This window comes from Leptidea sinapis, chromosome 9, assembly GCF_905404315.1.
Source record: "Leptidea sinapis chromosome 9, ilLepSina1.1, whole genome shotgun sequence".
Classification (NCBI taxonomy): domain Eukaryota; kingdom Metazoa; phylum Arthropoda; class Insecta; order Lepidoptera; family Pieridae; genus Leptidea; species Leptidea sinapis.
Genome location: NC_066273.1, coordinates 6,540,025 through 6,553,443, shown reverse-complemented (window position 1 = coordinate 6,553,443; position 13,419 = coordinate 6,540,025). Strand labels below are relative to the sequence as shown.

Below are 13,419 nucleotides of genomic sequence, written 5' to 3'. Positions count from 1 at the left end.
ACGATCGGATTTGAACGGTCCGGTGGGCGCGGATTGCGAATTCCGTTACAGTTATTTACAAAGTAGGTATAAATCGTGACAGTGAGGTGCCATATTTTCAGCCCGCTTTTGTTAGTCTCCTCAGTAGGTAGCTATATATGGACATAATATTAAAAGTATTCAAAAAAAATTGAAACTGCATGGACGTGGCCACGGACGAGTAAAAAAAGAAGGACTCCGCGCCGTGATATTAACAAGTGCAGCACCTTTATGCTAGTGTTTGTGCGGTTACAGGGGATACCAGTTACACAATTTTTGCTCCCTTAAATAATCATATATGGCCACAAATACTTTTATAGCATTGTGTTTACACTTTTACACAACGCACTACGGCATTTTTAAATAATTTTTATTGCGACGCAAACTGATCCGTCACAGACGATGGCAAATCCCAGAATAGCGGCCGATCGGCTTGTGTTAGTGTAAGTGTGTGCGTGGGACTATGTATTTACACGTTTACCGGCTTGTTTTGGTGCTTCACTGTTATGTAAGGTGACAAGGAGTCCTTCTTTTTTTACTCGTCCGTGGGACGTAGCATGTCAATCAATCCTTTTCACGCCAGTAGAACATATAGCGGTAAAAGAATTACATTGAAATATTGCATTGTGTCTTGTTTTATAGTAAAACAGTAAAAAACCTGTGTTAAAAAAGCGTTATTAATGAAGCCTTGTTAGCCTTGAGCATTTGTAATACCTACTTACATAAGATAATATAGCTTATCAAAAATGGTTATACCTAGGTATATTAAAAATCTTATTCTAATTACTAACAGGACAGCAGATCACGTCATTTCAAATATTATAAAAATAACTAGTATTTTTAAGGTTATTATCGTGAATAATAAGAATAATATTGTATTATTACAGCATAACTATTCATAAAATAGTCTACATGTTACATTTAGTAAAGTACAAAACATTCGAACACAAAATAAAAGACCTTCAAATTTCACAGAAATAGTTAACCACAGTTAACATATTACATATCTATTAAACTAAATGAATTTTACAAAAGTTGTTAACCTTTAAAAAGTAAAAGCACGACATTATAAAAATAAATTAAGAGGATTCCTTGTAAATATATACGAAAACAAATCGCATTATGTACATACCTCAAATCCAGAAAAAAAAACAATAATTTCGAACAAGTTCACCACCACTACATAAAATGCACAAAACAAAACACTGCGCAAAAAATGCAAACTTTTGTAAACACACCTTGCCAACGTGAACAAGTTCGCGTTTTTGAAATAACACAATTTAACAGTAATGTAATGGGAAACTGTTTTATAAAATAGTTATATTCCGATTAAAGTTTACATTAATTCATAAAAGATAGATAATGACAATACTTAATATGTTTATGCTCCACAAAAACATTAAAATGCACGACAAACCTCAGCTACACAAACACTCAAATCCTGTTTGTATTTGATACTGAATTCTAAACTCTGAATCAGAATTCAGATGCAGAGAATATTAAACTGGTGAGGCATGACATTAAGTTCAAAGTTGTCTGTATCTTACTTACCTACCGTGTTGATAACTTAGAGCTACAAATATGACAATTGACAACGGTGAGGTTGACATATGACAGGTTGGCCGATTACAGAATAACACTGATTATGTATATTTTTATGCGTGTCAAAATATATCAGGGATGCCATGTAAGAAAATAATATGGTCTTAAAATTTTGCTAAATAAACGTGCCACACTCTCTTCCAAAGTGTTAAGTCCTCAAACTTATTTTACTTTGGGTGTTGATAGTGATTGCTTAATTAATGTTGATTATTTTTTATTATCAACAAAGACATTGAAATAATGTTTTCTACTCCCTAAAATCTGTCATTTATACAGCCACATCACTAATTTAAAAGAACATACCTTAGAATATTGACTCTATAGAAGTAGACGCCACGTGCACCTTTCAGATAGCAATAGTTTTGACTGTAGTTGTCTCAGGGTGATGTCATATCATTATTATAATATGTCCCTCACGGAATTAAATCGTATGTAGTAGTATCTAGTATATTAGAAATGATATCAAAAGGAATTCTAAAGGAAGCAATTTTGAGAAAATAAATGCCTTTTTATGACATAATGTCACATACGCAACAGATGATTGGGAATGTTAATGAATTAAACATAATAAAGTACCATAACATAACAAAAATAATTTTATAAAATCACTTGTCGTGTCGGGAAACTTGTAAATTAAACCACCGACTCGATCTTCACTTTTGTTTATTGCGTTTGCACTCGTGAATATTAACAAAAGTAAGTTTATTTACGTGACTTATTAGTTATTATTTATATAATGCAAGTTAAAGCCTATGACTCTCTTATGTGATCAGTTGGCACTCCAAACAATACTGGGTTGCCAACTTATGTGGATGCAGTCGCCACACCACCCCCAACGGAGAGAATAAGCTTGCACAAGGAAAGCAAAAATTAATTAATTACACAATATTTAAAAAAAATTACATTAATAACATTACACAATATTAAGAAAATTCACATTAATAACATTAAACAATATTAAAAACATATCACACAAAAAAATTAAATGTATATCTGCCTATTTAAAAAGATACACGAAAAGAACAACAAAAAATGTAATGAATATAAGAGATGAAAAAAATAATGTATACGAACACAGATTATAATTATAAAACTATAGACCAGGGTCGATAATTTTTGAAACCAAAAAAAAATAATAGTAGGATGAAACCCATTGGTAAAGGAAGAGAATATAGCAAAAGTTAAGGGAAAATAAATTACGGGCGATCTGAGGTCGGGAAGTGGAAAAGGGGGGGGGGGGGGGTGTTTTAGGGTAAAAAACGGTTTATCTCAATTTCCGGCAAAACTACAAGTCCTATGGCAAAAAGTTGATCGGTAAAGTTGTAGGATTACAAGAGAGACAAAGAGATCTACAACTTTTGTATTTACACTTGTTTTACATAAGCTCAAAGTTTATGTGAAAAATTCAAAAATCCATATTTCTGCTGCTACTTAATAACAGGTGTGAATTCTTTATGAAATGCCTTTTGATGGCCATAAATTTTCCGAACATTTACTATTGTAATTTATATTTTTTTTACACCATTGGAAAGTAAAGATTTCAACGAATAGAAAGCACATAAACTTTTTGAAAAAAGCTGATATTTGGATGGGTAAATTTTTGATTGAAAATAAGGGTTCTTTTCCGATATTTGAGTCAAAATAAGGTGAAGAATTAAATATTTCAATTCAAATAAATTACAGTGTATTTGGGACATAAAAAGGTCACTTTTTACAATATTTAGTGAAAATTTTTTTTTGTAAAAGATAAAAATAAAAAAAACCAAAAACTTGTTTTTTTGAATTTTTCACATAAACTGTGAGGTTTGAGGACTTGATGTTTTGTCGGAAATCGAGATAAACCATTTTTTACCCTAAAACACCCCCCCTTTTCCACTTCCCGACCTCAGATCGCACGTAATTTATTTTTCCCTTAATTTTTGTTATATTCTCGTCCTTTTCCAATGCGTTTCATCCTAGTATTAACTAGGATTAGTTGTGTTTCACTTTTTATAATTTTCAAAGGCTTCGGCACTGGTCTACTAGAATATCTCTAAATTTTACTTTCCGCCCGGTCCTCGTGATGACAGGAGCAGGAGAAACAGCTGTCGAGGGTTCTGAAAGAGTGGGAGGGGATATTGGAGGCATAAAGAGAGGATCTTCTTGACCTGTGGTTGTTTTATCTGTAGGTGGTGAATCCAAACAGGCAGGTTTGACGCGGTCTATGCTAACGGTAAGCTGCTTGCCACGTACATCCAACGTTATTGTTTTATCCTTTCTATTTAAGATCTTATAAGGACCTGTGTAAGGATGTTGTAGAGGATGTCTCACAGTTTAATCTCTCAATAAGACATGAGTTGTGGATGCTAGGTTCTTGAAAACAAACGAGGAAAGCTTATTGTGGCGAGCTGCTGGTTTAGGTCTAATGGACTCCATTTTGATCCGCAATTGCGTCACAAAATCTAGCATGTCACTAGTATTTCTTCCGGCGACACAACAAGTTACATATTTCGGCAGCACAAGTTTTTAGGTCCTTTTTAAGAGCTGACATCATACCAAGAAGTACCAGCGGGAGTGCCTTGGACCATGTTTCATCGTGACACATCAAAGCAGCCTTTAATTGATGATTGTCAACATATTGGGAACGCCAAACCTCTCCTCTAATGTAAAGGACGTCATCGGCCAGGCTTTCGGCCAGCGGGTGTACGTGTCCACTGCCGTAATTCAGTACGAGAACCCATTGGAATACGGAAGAGGGCCAATGATGTCAATGTGTATGTGTCGAAAACGTACTGTCGGCATGAGAAAATCACTCTAAGGGGATGGGACATGCCGTGAAACCTTTTCGGATCAAAGGCCAGACATAGCGATCAGCTACCAGGCGAACGCTTCCATGCCCACCAGGATGGCTGAGGTTATGTAGTCTTTGGAAAGCAGGTAGTCGAAAAGACTCTGGAAGATAAGGTCTTGACTTGCCCGTGGAAGTGTCACAGTAAATGGTGACATCAGTTCCGGGTATTGATACCTTTTCCAATTGAAGAGATGACTCACACTGCATTTTCCGTAGTTCCTCATCCATGCATAATCCTCTTCAAGAGAGAGCGACTCAACGCGAGACATGGTGTTAGCCACAATATTCTCCTTCCCCTTAATGGGCACGATACCCATTGTGAATTCGGAGATGAAGGACAACTGGTTTAATTGGTTTAACCGGTGGTAATTTCTCGCAGCGCTCCTCCAGGAAAGCATAAATTAAATATGACTTATAGTCCGTGTAAATAGTTACATGCTGCAACTCTAACATGTCTAAAATGCTGCACAGCTTCATATACAGCGAGAAGTTCACGGTAATATGCGGGCCAGGTGGTCAAGCGTGTGGTCTGTGAAGGCGGCAAGAAACAGGTGGCCCATCGGCAATGACAATGTGAACTGTCGAATGCTTCATAGTCCTTGGAAAACCCGGTGGTTGAGTGATGTCAGGGAATTCCTGCATGATCCTGCTAAATTGTGAATCCTCAGCGGAAACAGTCTTAACGCTGGCTTGGTTTACTTGAGCAATTGTGGCAGGTGTACAAAGCTTAGTGCTGCCATCTATGAGACGCTGGCCACGGCAGTCTGGCAACAGGTGATATAAGCAAGGAAATCATCACCAATGATTGGTGTGCTAACATCCGCTATCACAAAATATCACCTGAATTCTCGGCAGAGAACCAAATTTAGGCAAATAATGGTGGTGCCGTAAGTTTTTATTAAACTACCGCTTGCCGCGCGCACCTCATAATTGGATGCTTGGTACCGCCCCTTCAGGAACTGGCGTAGGAAACAGCAGAGATCGGAGTAAGTGTCAATAAAAAACCGACGTCTTGATTCCGAGTCCAAAACAAATAAACGGCGGCCAGTTAAGGTGCAATCAGTTTCCGGCACTATTGATTGCTCGTGGCGTTTCCCTTGTGTTTGGATTCCCAAGCGCAAGGGCTTACACATTTACTTGCCTTTTCCCGAAACCTTTTGTGATACCAACACATCAGATCACCGGTTTGGGACCTGGATCTGGACTGTACCCTGACCCTTGAACTTGACCTGGGATGCCGAGACTGTATATTGTTACGTGTAGCAAGGGCATTAACCTTCCTAGTCAAATCTTCGATGAGGCGCATGAGGTTTGGATTGTCAGCAGGAGAGGCAGTAGCTGAGGGAACTGTTGCTGAAGGGGAATGTGAGGTCTCAACTATGCTGTCTGCAATTTCAGCAACTTTGTTGAGAGGGAGATCGACATTCTCATTCCCGAAAGATACATTCATCACCAACAGAGGTGCCAGTCAAGGATCTTAGGAGGCAGAGAAATGTACTAGGCTTTGGGTCTCCAAGTTGTTCCTCAATCAGCAGTTGTCGTGGACGCTGTACCTTTGAGTCGGACAAGCGTCTGCTAAGTTCCTTTTTTAGGAATCATACTTGCCTTCTGCTGGTGGGTTTCCTATTACATCCTCCACCTCTTCAGCAACTAGGGCCTCTAATACAGACAATATGTGCCCATATTTAGTGCCATCCTGTGTTATGGCAGAAATTTGGAACTGTGCCTCTGCCGGCGCAAACCAAATAACAGGCTTTTCTACAAAAAAATTGTAGTTTTATGGACACACCGGCAATGCTAGGAGTTGTGTTTGGTGTTTGTACCCGGGCAAGCTGTTGTTCAACCTCCATCACTTTCTGTTTTAAAATGCTTTCTTTCTGCAACATAGTTAAAAAATAAAGTATATCAATATATAATAAATTATTAATACAAGTAGCCAATAACCACAGAACACAGACAGAAAAATGTCAATAATAATAATTTTACCCAGATATAAACCAAATCTTCACTAAGTTACGTTACAGTATAAAGTAAATTTCCATGCAATATATTTAGTTGCCAAACATACATCATATAACGCAAACAGATAAAATGGATTAATTCAAAATCCAACTTATGAAATTATCACAACAATAGTTAGGTTTAATAGTTTTAAGTATATATTACAGGTTTAAGTATATATTGAAGTCAAATTTGTACTTTTTTTGGTTACAATTTTTCAGAATTTCATTACTTTTCAGTAATTTTCAGTAATAACCTTAAATATTGAAATTGAATAATTGAGGTTAAGTATTACATTATTAAATTACTTGTTGTTAGTTATTTTTAACTTATACAATAACAACAACATAACATAATAATTATATTATGTTCTTGATAGCAACAATTTATCTTAATCATAAGTTGAACCTTGGATGTAAAGTAATAGTATATTTAAATAACTTCACCTTTAATTTGTTATAGACCAACACCTCAGTTAATTTAAAATTATCAAACATTGAAAGGTAGTCTTAAGTTATAAGACATAAGTTGGAGCTATGGTAAACTGATGTTAAAACTAAATACTAGGTTGTTCCTGAATACAGGGGGAAACAATTCAAAAAGTTATGGTCATTTGATTATTAGGTATACTTCACTTGCACTTTGTGCATCACCATATAATAAATGCACTTTGTAACTATCACTGTGGTATTTGCAAGGGAATCCAACACCTCGTGAACCAGGTATCCCGATGAAATGAGTTGAGGTAGCTAACACACAACTTGCACGGCAATGATATTGTTAATGAGCTTGCTCACCAGATTTGTATGTTTATTTACGCAAGAAACAGATCCATAGGCAGTTGTATGCTTGGGCTCTTGCTAGATCTTAGACTGGGCATTGCAACAATAAAAATCCAGACTGTAGGCGACCCAGGTTATAAAGATATCAGCGGCTCCAGGCTTCTTGTAGTTTTTCGGATGTAGACGGCATCAGCATCTACGTTTCTTACTCTGCATATCACGTCGGGGTCACCAATGTCGTGTCGGGGCTTGTAAATTAAACCACCGACTTGATCTTTACTTTTGTTTATTGCGTTTGCACTCGTGAATATTAACAGAATAAAGTTTAGCTACGTGACTTATTAGTTATAATTTATATAATGCAAGTTAAAGCCTATGACACTCGCGGGTATAAAGTTAGCGTCTCTCTTCGCCACTCGCGTCCTTTGTTGTCAAGTGGGTGGCGTCTATATCTGTCTCCCTCTCTCTTATGTGATCAGTTCGCACTCGAAATAATACTGGGTTTCCAACTTATGTGGATGCAATCGCCACACACTTATCAATGCCAATTAAAATATACAGTCAGCCAATGATATTTAAAAGTATAGATAGGTTACGTAGACAACATTCGGTGTATTAAAATGATACACTAACGCACACATGAATAATTCAACATTGCAATAGCACACTAAATTACGATTACACGTCAAAGAAGTATAGTAAATGCAATTATCGCAAGTGGAAAAGAGATAACTCTAATTTGCTAATTGCTTCGTATTTGTATAGAAAAGATACAGTTAATTCATCAGATATGATTTTTTACCGTACACCGTGATTTATGCCTAAATTACGATTCATACATGAGTTCAAGTAGTAAAAGCTAAAAAGTGATGGTGCTGGCCGCGGCAGTCTGGCAACAGGTGATAATAAGCAAGGAAATCATCACCAATGATTATTAAAGCTAAAAAGTAGTAAAACTGCATTGAAATTAGGTAGATAATACTAATATATTTTTTTATATTGTTATCATTGATTTTATAAAAAAATAATTTAATATTGATTATAATATATAGCCACATTGATGATATTAATTTTTAATATATATTATAATAAAAAAATATACAGACACCAAAACAAAACCGAAAGGTATCTACAGTAAGGGTCTCATTTTTACAATTTTACTAACAACGGCTCCCAAAAAGTTTTAAGATTACAATTATTATTTTTTGTATGTTATATTATTTATTAATGTCTTTTGGTTGAGGGTTTATTACAATAAGGTAATGGGAGAAGAAGAAAATGAACCATTGATTCTTCTGCAGTTAGCAAGGGATATACTGAAAAAACTCCTACGTAAACAAGTAGCTCTCACTGTCTACATCTGCTACCTACCCTAAAACTTGTTTTAGTAGTTTGATAGTTCAGCTACCTATATACGCACTTGTTTATTAATTCACTGCAACAATGACTTTTTTACATTATTTCCTAAATATTTTACCTCGATCATCCCGCAACAGACAGCATCAATATTTTGTCATTTCTGTACGTTAATCTATGTTCGGCTTGGCGGCGATCGGCGTTGTCATGGCAACATTATTATTTTGTTAGATAAATAATGAAATCAAATAAAATGTTATAATTCATGATTTCTTAACTGTGGTATGTAATTCTATGATTTTTTTGCGATAATTGCATTTACTATCCTTCTTTGACGTGTAATTGTAATGTAGTGTGCTATTGCAATGTTAAATTATTCATGTGTGCGGTACCGGTAGTGTATCAATTACAAACACCGAATGTTGTCTAGGTAACCTTTAAAATTGACCAAAGTGATAATAATTTATTATTTTGTGAACTGCTAAATTTTTTACAGATTATAGTGATTAACACCGATTTAAGTTGAGACTTTTGTAGTTTTTGATTGTGTTTATTCCGGGAGAATTATATTCGTACCTGTATATAATTACGGCATTTGCCGAAGAAAAGCGCTTTTGCAAATCGAATGACAATGAGTTCTTGGCTTTAATGATTTACTAGTACGACATTTATGGCTTTGGGAAAGAAATCGTGCATGCTGTTAGTTATTAGGTATGTTTAAATATAACAAATTAACTGTTAAAGATTTATATATAATGGACTCAATGTTTATAAGGTGTATATTTTTATTGAAAACTGGTTCAGCTTATAAACGCTATTTTATATATTTTGATATTTTAGGTGATTCTGGATATGTACAATGCACTTGGATGACACCTGTTTTAATTGCTGCTCCAAGTTCATCAGAAGAATATTACACTCAACTTCAATACCATGGTCAAAAATACTGTGTGAGCATCAGAGTTCGTGAGGCCTGTTGTTACACAGGGTAATTTTCTATGACACAGTAAAAGCTGGGAAAATAGTGAACAATATGCAATAATTTGAATATATTTTATTTATGTAATAATAGAGTAATATTATTATTAACTGTATTATTAACTGTATCATCTTAACATTATCAAGAACATCTCAATATGTTCTTGATAATGTTGTGTATATTGTGCATGTAAGGGAACTAGCTAGAAACTAATAATCATAATGTAACAGCAGGAAGAAACAAACTTTTTATGCCTACTACCAAATAAGTCGAGTCAGTAAGTCTTTTGTTGGGCAATGTTGTTCTTAGAGCTAACAAATAATGTTTATAATGTAAGAATCATTATTTGTTAATTATATGACATAAATCCCAAAAATGTTACTATAGCATTTTATTTATAACATAATATTGTAACAATAAAATTATAAACATATAATTTACATTAGTTTGTTATGTCAAAGGCCGAAAGATAGTAAATGAAGCTGACATGTACTGTAAAACGGGGTCAATGGGGACGAAACAAGATTTTAGATGACATTTTCTCTGATTTCTTTCTATAAAACCTATATTATTTATATTTAAAAACTTGTGTTAAAACTATCTCTATAAGATAAAATGTAGAAAGAACTTATAAAATTTACGAATTACTCATGATAGCTTAAAATGTTGCCCATCCCTATTTAAACTCTTAGAGGGGTTAATAGGGATCAGCTATGGGACAATAGAAAAAAACAGTCGGGTTGTCACAGAGCAAGGTCAAATATTACCATTATTTTGCAGTCGGGTAAAATTAAAAAAATTAAGGTTAAATAATACAAATGAATTCAAAAATATAAAATCACTGTAATAATCAACATTATAGAAGTATTAAAATCTTTTTATAATCAACATACTATACTTAAAGTATTATAATTAACATATTAATTATTATATTAAGTATAAATAAGAGGCCAGGTTATCACCTATAAAAATTTTAGATCCAATTTTATCACTGAAATACGGCATTGCAATAGTTGAAACCCAGTCCTGGAAAATATTACCATCGAACCAGCCGGAAGGTGTGCAGTTGTACCTACAATATTTAGGTCCATTTTGCCGCCACATATTGTACATATTTTGTAATTTATATACAACATATGGGAGTAGAAGAGTGCCGTCGGCTGCAGAAGTCATAAGAGATGTGGAACCCTTTGTATGGTTCATTACCCTTTCAGGGTATTTGACTGTTCTCTTAACCAGCACTCTGACGTCCTGGGTCATCGCTGAGTTTGGTCTCATCGTAATTAACAATGTTAGCTGGTGGTGTGCCTCGAAGAGACGTTTCAAGTTTTCTAAAATATTCATCGATGGTTCCTGGTGAAACGGCTGCTCTTGCTCTCTTTGTATTATGACAAATTTTATTTTAATGAGTCTTTTGCTAATTTTATTTTTATGCCTTTTAAGAAAACATGACATAAAATCAGGACCTGGCAAATTATTTTTGAACCTTTTGATATCAACTCCCATTTTATCCAGGTTTCCTTTTATCAGCAATCTAAAATCAATGGGTTCTAGAGGATATCCTCATTCTGAACATACATTTACGTACTCTACTAAGTACGCTTCTTCAGCCCGGCTTAGGGCAGTTTGGCCTCCTTGTCTTTTCATGACACGGGTGTTGTGTCAATGCAGGACTGATTTCGGTATATCGTATTTCCGTGAAACATCTTTAAAGGAAAGGTTAGAGCTATTGTACTCGTGTAGTGCCATTTCTATTACAGAATCGTCATATTTTTTATAATTTGTGTTTCGACTAGTTTGGTAATCACGCGGCGTTGTCCAAAAATAGATGTTATCTGAAAAAAGAAAGAGATTTAATGATAGAATTGCACTTATTTCTTATTATTGTTCAACAAATATAAACTCGTTTGTCTACCTATTGCATTAAAAATATATTATAACTAACCAAATTCACATGGAATCACAATAGTACCATCAAACTTATCTGGTGGTTAAGTCGGAAGGTGGGCATAGGAACTTCTTAATGGAACCATGTAACTATCCAAGCTGAGCTTGTGCTTATTAGAATTATCATAACACATGCTCTTCCTATATATCCACATCTTAAGTAACGATTTCTTTGAATTGTAAAGGTGTTGTACCCCCTCATAATTACTACTCGTCATAATTTATTTTTTACCTTTTAGTTATCATGTATTAATAATCTTTGCATGTTTAAAGCCGATATTTAATTTTGTAACTATTTATATGATAAAAAACAAGAACATTGTGGTGACAACCCTGTCCCTATTGACCCTTCTACATTCCCATTGAGTCACTAAGCTCGTCACTATTAACCAAAAATGGCGTCCCTTTATGACTTACTAACCATACACCCCATTCGGCGTTCCTATTCACCTCAAATTTCTATAAAAAGTATCTCCACCCACTTTTAACCGTTAAATTTACAAATAAGCGCTTAAATTGTACTCACCCTTTATGTAATCAAAGTAATGTGAACACTTCGCATATCACAATAAAAGCAATTTTTACTTGCGACGAACAAATATAAAATTATAACACTGTTGTTTTAGATTGAAAAGTATTGTAAACACTCTTGCTATAAACATTAGAGCTATTTTGACTTGCGATGAGACGAAGATAAATAACATTTTGGTTAAAACAACACTGTCATTAATTATATTTCCAATGAGAATCATTATTTGCAATTTTTTAAATTGACAAACTGCTAGTTGTGTTTTGAAAATTATTATTATCATTTTGAAGTAAAATGTTTTTAAAAAGTATAGTATGAATAGCAAATTAAATGGATATGTGAAATATATAATACGTCTTGAGTTATTTTTTTTATGTAATGTAGGTATGTATAGACAAGACTGTGTTAGTGTAAAAATAAAAGTTTTGTGAATAGTGTAAATATACGTTTAGTTAATACTTTCTTTAACTCATTAGTCGATAAGATTGTTTTGTGTAGGTACCTACACAGGTAAGAAAAAGCTTTCTAAAAAGCACAACAAAAAATACCATCTACCTATCTAAAATTTATAACATCTAATATATATTATAACAGTTTACAACAACAGTTAGGAAAATATAACACAACAGTATAATTCATTGAAAAATTATAACAGTTTAGGCCACCTCTAGAAATAACTAATATACCGTAATAAAACTGAACTAGCTCAAATAGTTCTAAAAAAATATATTTATCTCGAAAGTTTAGAACCACAAAAAAACACCGGTAACAGAGCAACAACTTCAGTAGTGAATTTTACGCCGAATTGCTTGACTTCATCTTAAACAAATGCTGCCAGCCTAGAGAGTACATATTCTACTACGATTTTCTTCCAAAAAGTATGTAGTAATCTATGGTAAGCAAATTAATTTCTCGTGTCAGGTTCAAATTTGATTTTATCCCTATTCGCCCCTGGATCCCTAATCACCCCGTTTTACGGTGCTGAATAATATACCATTTTTCACAATTTAATTTTTCTATTTTTAATTGAAAATGGTTTTTTATTGTGTGTGGTGTTAAATTCTTATCAATATTAGTTTGTTTACCAAGTATTCTATATTTTGTTAAAATTAAAACATTATATAAAAATAAAGCATTTTATTTCTTTTCATTTCACATTCAAGCCATTCTTCATAGATCACAGGTCCTGAGGATATGGGATTAAGAACTGAGGACTTAGGGACACTTGTGGGTCTACGGAATGGGAAAAAATAGGATTGGGGGCTGAATTTTCAACATCAACAGACTGTCTGTAAAAAATAATTATTAATAATTCTGTCTGTTGTTGTCTGTTGATTAATAATTATTTTTTTAAATGATATAGTACAAATAATTA

The 13,419-nt window shown here is 34.1% G+C and overlaps 1 protein-coding gene and 2 long non-coding RNA genes across 6 annotated transcripts in view; 1 reads left to right on the top strand and 2 right to left on the bottom strand.

The window, feature by feature from the left end:
• The window catches only part of LOC126965935 (dual 3',5'-cyclic-AMP and -GMP phosphodiesterase 11-like), a 282,867-nt gene extending 281,408 nt beyond the window's left edge, over positions 1-1,459 (bottom strand). For all 4 annotated transcript variants that reach the window (XM_050809740.1, XM_050809742.1, XM_050809741.1 and 1 more), the window contains exon 1: positions 1,151-1,459. The gene's annotated coding sequence lies outside the window, so the exon portion shown is untranslated. The remainder of the gene's footprint in view (positions 1-1,150) is intronic.
• An 807-nt stretch (positions 1,460-2,266) lies between these two features.
• LOC126966049 (uncharacterized) lies at positions 2,267-7,831 on the bottom strand. Its single transcript, XR_007729653.1, has 2 exons — positions 7,249-7,831; positions 2,267-6,327 (listed from the first exon to the last, which is right to left on the bottom strand). It is a non-coding gene; the product is annotated as an uncharacterized LOC126966049 (long non-coding RNA).
• A 1,048-nt stretch (positions 7,832-8,879) lies between these two features.
• LOC126966044 (uncharacterized) lies at positions 8,880-13,181 on the top strand. The gene is made up of 3 exons (XR_007729648.1): positions 8,880-9,019; positions 9,086-9,300; positions 9,430-13,181. It is a non-coding gene; the product is annotated as an uncharacterized LOC126966044 (long non-coding RNA).
• Positions 13,182-13,419: the final 238 nt, after the last annotated feature.